The sequence below is a fragment of the Dreissena polymorpha genome, chromosome 14 (assembly GCF_020536995.1).
Source record: "Dreissena polymorpha isolate Duluth1 chromosome 14, UMN_Dpol_1.0, whole genome shotgun sequence".
NCBI classification, from domain to species: Eukaryota; Metazoa; Mollusca; class Bivalvia; order Myida; family Dreissenidae; genus Dreissena; species Dreissena polymorpha.
In genome coordinates, this window is record NC_068368.1 from 49,040,775 (window position 1) to 49,047,789 (window position 7,015).

The 7,015-nt window shown below is 39.4% G+C and overlaps 1 long non-coding RNA gene across 1 annotated transcript; it reads left to right on the forward strand.

Annotated features, from left to right (window-relative positions):
* Positions 1 to 399: 399 nt before the first annotated feature.
* Positions 400 to 6,619, forward strand: LOC127857546 (uncharacterized). The gene is made up of 2 exons (XR_008038417.1): positions 400 to 1,507; positions 3,866 to 6,619. It is a non-coding gene; the product is annotated as an uncharacterized LOC127857546 (long non-coding RNA).
* The last annotated feature ends 396 nt before the right edge of the window (positions 6,620 to 7,015 follow it).

The following is a 7,015-nucleotide window of genomic DNA, read 5'->3' on the forward strand; positions in this document are numbered from 1 at the left end:
ATTGACTAGTTCTGTAAGGTCTTCACACAACTAAGCGCAAAACACAACACGTTTTGCATTGGGCAAGGCTTGCGATCAGTGACAGGACAATTTTCGATCTATAAATTATATAACAAAATATAACTATAATGTGTATACATCACTTCTAGTATTGTGTCCTTAATTAGTGTTTTCAAGGCCAGGGTAAAAACCAGAGATAAAAATTCATCAGAAGCCCAATGTAAAATGACTCTGGAAAACTGTACCTGACAACAATATGGTCTATTACTAAATAATAGACCTGTTTATTGTTGGGCCACTGATGGGCTGGTTTTTCAGTTTTCTTATTGTTGGTGTTTTTTAACCGAAGTAGCGAAGTTTACAGATTTAAAATTTCTTTCTCATTGTTATCTACACAAACAAAAGGTTGTAAATTTACTCCTTTAATTATTTCTAATCTATTCTAGTAAACGTTTATTAAATATGTAAAATAAAGTTAGAAGCCGGTAGTTAAAAGGTGTTTCTTAGCAATTCTTGTGATATTTATGATGTATGCTGAGTTTACGGGCTGTAGTTTACGGATTTCTGTACAGTGGTGGGGAAAAGTGGATCGGTCACATGGCGTCTGATCTAAGCAATTGTAGTAAGAGCAAAAACAATTTCAAGCTTTATGAGAAAACGTAGTTGATATGCATTCGTGTATTCAGTGAAATAACCATGTTATACTTATTTTCTGAAAATAGGCTAATATCTCACTGGCAGTAAGAGGGTAAATTTCAATCGAAATAAAGGAATTCCCGTGGCGTGTTAAACAAAACATATTACTTTTGGTCAGCACAAAAATGTCAAAATATATTTAGCGTTATTATTCAATTTCTGGAGAGTGGGTTGCTTCAGATTCAATTAGGGCGGGCACTATGTTCAGGTTTATCATAAACACTTTAAATGAATGTTGGTTTTTATGTAGCAATAGTAAAAGGAACTTAATTGTGGCAATGCGGCAATAGTCGGTACTTACTGCAGTTAAGAGGTGGTCTTATGGCGCATTTATTTATAATTACCAAGACAGTTTGTTGAGTCACGTTTTAGTTCATATGCAATAAATCTCTAAAAGTTTTGTTAATTATTATAGTGGGTTAGCTATAAGCCAAATATGGCTTTTTTCGGTATTTACTTATTATCTTTATTGTTTATTTTATTGCACACATGGAAACGCGAAACCGGAAAAGGCGCCGTCCGTCGGTCAAACTACACCAGCATCCCAGCCAAAACCTACCTGGCACCAGCCAACAACCCCGTCAGCTGCCTTCCAACTAAATGCCCGATCAGCTGCCTCCCAACCAACAGCCTGTCCAGCTGCCTCCCAACCAACAGCCTGTCCAGCTGCCTCTCACCCCCAGCCATCGACTCGGCCAATGGTCTTCAAACCAACAGTCCGGCCATCAACCCGACCAGCTGCCTCTCAGTCAACAACTGGGCGACCAGATGCAGCCTGCAGTAAGCCAGCCAGATCCGGCTGTTCAATCGGGTAATGGTTTTAGTGAGGATATTTTTTTACCATGCATGATTCCTAGTTTTCAGTCTGTTTTAGGTGATCATGTTCCTCAGTCAATTAAAGACAAAATAATATCAGGCCAATATGTAGATCTGGCATGTTTGTTGGAGGCCCCGGTAGTTCCTGAAGATTTAGGAAAACATTTGGTTTTGAATAATTCGGGTGAATTAGTGGTTAAGCCCAACATGAAACAAAGCATCATCTCAAGCCTCGCAACACCAGTTCCTTGGGAGGAGGGTCTGTCAGGGGGGCTGTCACCCAGACCTCGTACAGGCCTAGAGCTTACACGTTCCGACCTAGAGGCCCAATTCAGGGGCTCCGGGGCCCGTTTAGCAGATACTAATACCTCAGTTTGGTCTCTTGGCAAGTCGCCAATCAATGTTGTTACGATTTCTAAATATCTTCAGTTATATCCAAATAAAAAAGTAGCTTCTGTGCTCAGTAATGGCTTCAAGCAAGGTTTTAAGCTGGGTTATAAGGGTTCACATCTAGGTTCTTCAGCGAATAATTTGGTTTCAACAAAAGTGCATTTTTCAGAAGTCCAAAAGAAACTTGACAAAGAGATTTCCTTAGGTAGAATTTCAGGTCCTTTCAAAGTCCCACCAATTTCCAATTTAAAAGGAAGTCCATTAGGCATTTTAGAGAAGCCAGACGGGGGTTGGCGGTTAATTACACACCTGTCGTATCCCAATGGGTCAAGTGTCAATGATGGTTTTAGTGTGGAAGACATTTCTGTTAAATATACATCATTTGACAAAGTGGCTGACATGTTATTTAGTTTAGGTACGTCAGCAATGATGGCAAAAAGAGATATTAAATCGGCTTTTCGTTTAATGCCTATTTACCCAGGGGACTTTCACTTGATGGGGCTTCAGTTCAACAACCAGTATTATGTTGACAAATGCTTACCAATGGGTTTATCTATTGCTCCGGCTTTATTCGAATCATTCTCCACTTTTATACATTGGCTAGTAAGTTTCAAAACTGGGATTCAAACTTTAGATCATTATTTGGACGACTTTATTTTTGGAAGTGCAGCAGGGTCAAATAATTGTAACATGCTAGTTTCTACTTTCGAGGAAGTATGCACCGAAATGGGAGTCCCAGTTGCGGTGGAAAAGTCGGTCGGCCCAACAACAGTACTGACATTTTTAGGCCTGGAATTAGATACTGTGCAAATGACTGTTAGAGTACCTGCTAAAAAAGTGGAAGAACTTTTGAAGCTTTTGCAAAATTGTCTAGTAAAAAAGAGACTTACGTTAAAAGAATCGCAGTCTTTGACTGGGAAGTTGAGTTTTTGTTGTCAAGCAGTAAGAGCAAGTAGGGCATTCTTGCGCCGATTTTATGATGCTATGTGTGGCTTAAAAAAGTCCTATTATAAGATAAGAGTTAATGGTGAAATGAGAGAAGACATCCTGATGTGCATTCAATTTATTGAAGATTTTAATGGCGTTGTACATATTCCAAATAAAGTATGGTTGGATAACTCTGTCATTCATCTTTACACTGATAGTGCAGGTGGTGCTACTCTTGGCTGTGGTTGTTATTTTGGAGGTAATTGGGCCTATTGCCCATGGCCTGTTCAATGGCAAGGCCAACCTATTTTATCAGATATAACATATTTAGAGATGGTCCCTGTTTTGTTGGCAATATGGCTCTGGGGGGTCTTTTTGAGGGACAGGAAGATTAAGTTTCATATTGATAATTTAGGTTTGGTAGAAGTGATCAACAAACAGTCTTCCAAGTCGAAACGTTTGATGTTTCTGGTTAGAACATTTGTGTTGTTAGTTATGAAATACTCGGTGGTGTTTAAAGCAGTACATATTTCATCAAAGTCCAATTACATTGCTGATGCAATTTCTCGTAAACAGTTTCACAGGTTACAACAGTTAGCACCAGAGGCACAAGCGAGTCCAGAATCAGTCCCGCCGGAGTTTTTACTGATGATCTGCAACAAGAGGCTAATAGATTGCTAGAAAATTCCCTTGCTGCTAATACAAAAAAGGCATACATCGTTGGGTTAGAGAGATTCTCTGAGTTTAAAAGGCAATACGGCTTGTCAGATGCCTGGCCGCCTACAGTTGAACAGGTGGTTCGATTTGTAGCATGGCTATCCCTACAGAAACTATCCCACAAAACAGCAAAATCATACTTAAGCTCTATAGCTTTTCATTGCAAGCTGCTTGATGTTGTTGACCCTACCAAAAAGTTCATTGTTTCAAAAATGGTGGAAGGAATGCAAAAAGATAAGAAAACACACGATAATAGGCTTCCAATTACCCTCTCGTTACTGCAATGGATAGTAAGCAAACTTAATATTGTGTGTTCCAGTGTCTACGAAGCAAAACTGTTCACTGCAGCTTTTATGCTAGCGTTTTTCGGTTTTCTAAGAGTTGGCGAAATAGCTGTTCCTAAAAAAGGTGATAGTATTTTACAGGCAGCGGTGTTGGCAATAGAAGATTTACAATTTGATCACAATGGGGTAATCTTTTCAATCCGGCATTCAAAAACTGATCAGTTGGGCAAAGGGGTAGCGCTCAAAATTACTAGGTCAAACAGTGAATTTTGCCCAGTTGTGTGTCTTAACCAGTATCTTCATGTTCGTCCTCAAGGGCCTGGTCTCTTGTTTTTGCACTTTAAGAAACAACCAATTACTCGTTACCAATTTTCTGCTATTCTTAAGAAAACGGTCTCTCTTTTGGGTCTAAATTATGGGTCTTACAAATCCCACTCCTTCAGAATTGGAGCAGCAACTGCAGCTTCCCAACTAGGCTATTCAGTGGAGATCATTAAACAGGCAGGCAGATGGGCTTCCAATGCCTACCAAACATATGTTCGTCCTGTTCCTGTTGTCATGCCCAGCCTAATAAATAACCCCCATTAAAAAGGTATGGTTCATATAGTTAGATTCATGTGACTAACAAAAACCAAGTTGTATTTAGGGAAAACCATCTGGATACTGGGTTCATCAATAATCAAGCAAGCCTTCATAGCAGCAAGATTACGACCTGAAGGGGCCAACCTCTGCCTTGATCCCAACATCATCTGGTGGCAAGGGTACAGTGGGTTAACACTTGCAGAATCAAAGAAAAAATTTCTTTCGCTTGCCAATGTGGGTAATTCTCCAGACTATATTGTGTTACATTTAGGTGGTAATGATCTTGGTCGTCGGTCACTGGTGGACCTTCGAAAATTGATTGTCGAGCTATTCAGGACTATACTGTCTATATTTCCAAGTGTTAAGATTGTATGGTCTGCAGTGCTTCCAAGGTCAAATTGGAGATATTCTGATAATAAAGTTGCTATGGACAAAGCAAGAAAGCGCCTTAATAGTCATGGTTCATCTAGGGCTTTGGCATGTGGAGGGCATTACTTGGCCAACTCTGACTTTGGAAAATTTGAGGAACATTTGTTTGAGAAGGACGGAGTCCACTTGTCAACTCTGGGTACAGATATTTTTCTTTCTAATATGTCTGCAGGGCTTGAAAAATTTATAAAGCATAATACACCAATCCATTACTGAAGTTCTAGATGCACAAATTTGGGGGTTCTTACAATTTTAAATCCCAAACATTATGTATGTTGGTGTTGCTATTGAGTCCAAAAATAGATATTTGCAGTTAGTTTGTATGCATATTTTTCTTACTCATATGTATGAAAAAAGAAAAAAGACAGTTTTTTGCTGCTAATTTTTATGCAATTTTTTGCTGCTAGTTTTTATGCATTTTTTTTTTCTGCTGGGTTTTATGCATTTTTGCTGCTAGTTTTTATTCACATCTTTACCTTGTGTTTACAGTTTACTGCTTCCGACTCCAAGCATGCGTCCATCCGCCCTGCAGCCAAAGTTCTTTGGCAGTGGCCACCCGTCATCTCTGGCCCAGCTGGTTTCGAGGTTGGGGCATTTGGGCCGCTGGGTCAGCGTTGTTGGGTGGCCATATGGCAATCAGTGACGGATGGACGCTTTTTACCTGGCACATTTTTTGGGGAAAATATATATGATTTTGTTGGGAGTGCTGATGGCCGTCACCCGGAGTCAGCACTCATATACAATTTATTTGTGCAGTTAGTTATTTGCAGTTAGTTTGGGATTGCCATTTTCGCAGGTGGCCCTTGCTGCTTGGAGTCGAGACATTATATGCCAGAACCATTTTTTATGTTTTTATTTTATAAGGTCCTTTAATAAAAAGTAAAAATTTAGTTGAGTTTATATTTACTGTGTGAAAAGGGTTACTCATCGGAGTTTTCATATAGGCTTGCCCATGTAATGCTAGGTGGCAGTTTGGGTTTAGTTCTTGGCCTCTACAATAATATGGTCTATAACTAAATAATAGACCTGTTTATTGTTGGGCCACTGCTGGGCTGGTTTTTCAGTTTTCTTATTGTTGGTGTTTTTTAACCGAAGTAGCGAATTTTACAGATTTAAAATTTCTTTCTCATTGTTATCTACACAAACAAAAGGTTGTACATTTTCTCCCCTCCCACCCAACCCATGTAGTTTGTTTTTACACAGTTTTGTTCTGTCACACTTTACTGCGTCCGTTATATATTTAAAAATTTGGTCAGGCTTAGGGTAAATATAGATTTATTTTAAGTTTTATTTGCCTGTCCACATTAATTTTAATAACATAAGGGGAAACTGATTGTTTTCCGTACTAGATTTGGTTTTAGTATATTACATATTCTGCTGGTTTGAGTTGCGTTTTTCAGTTTGCCGTGTAGACGCAGAGTACCAAACGTCGGATACAGGTCGGTCACGACTCCACTTCCGATGGGGCAGTTCGGACACCTCGGGTTCGTCGACAGTCGCTTGAAGTTAACAGTTCCTTGGCAATCAGTGCCGGATGGACGCTTTTTACCTGGCACGTTTTTTGGGGAAAATATATATGATTTTGTTGGGAGTGCTGATGGCCGTCACCCGGAGTCAGTACTCATATACAATTTATTTGTGCAGTTAGTTATTTGCAGTTAATTTGGGCTTGCCATGTTCGCAGGTGGCCCTTGCTGCTTGGAGTCGAGACATTATATGCCAGAACCATTTTTTATGTTTTTATGTTATAAGGTCCTTTAATAAAAAGTAAAAATTTAGTTGAGTTTATATTTACTGTGTGAAAAGGGTTATTCATCGGAGTTTTCATATAGGCTTGCCCATGTAATGCTAGGTGGCAGATTGGGTTTAGTTCTTGGCCTCTACAATAACCAATATTAACATGTAACTAAACATTATGTTACACAAACATAACATGTCATTTGAGCCAATTTACTACTAATGCGGTTCGAATTTAAAAAAGTAAAAGTTTACTGATCGAAGTCTAGCGTAGAACTGACCAAACAATGAACACCCCGTGCAAATTCCCGCCTATGTCCACCTGAGTGACCATCACTCACGTGGCAACCACACGCATGAACTAACCGCACATATACCTGTTTTGTGCGGTGCGTTATGTTTAGACATACGTTCTGTGCTATACTCCGTAACGCACA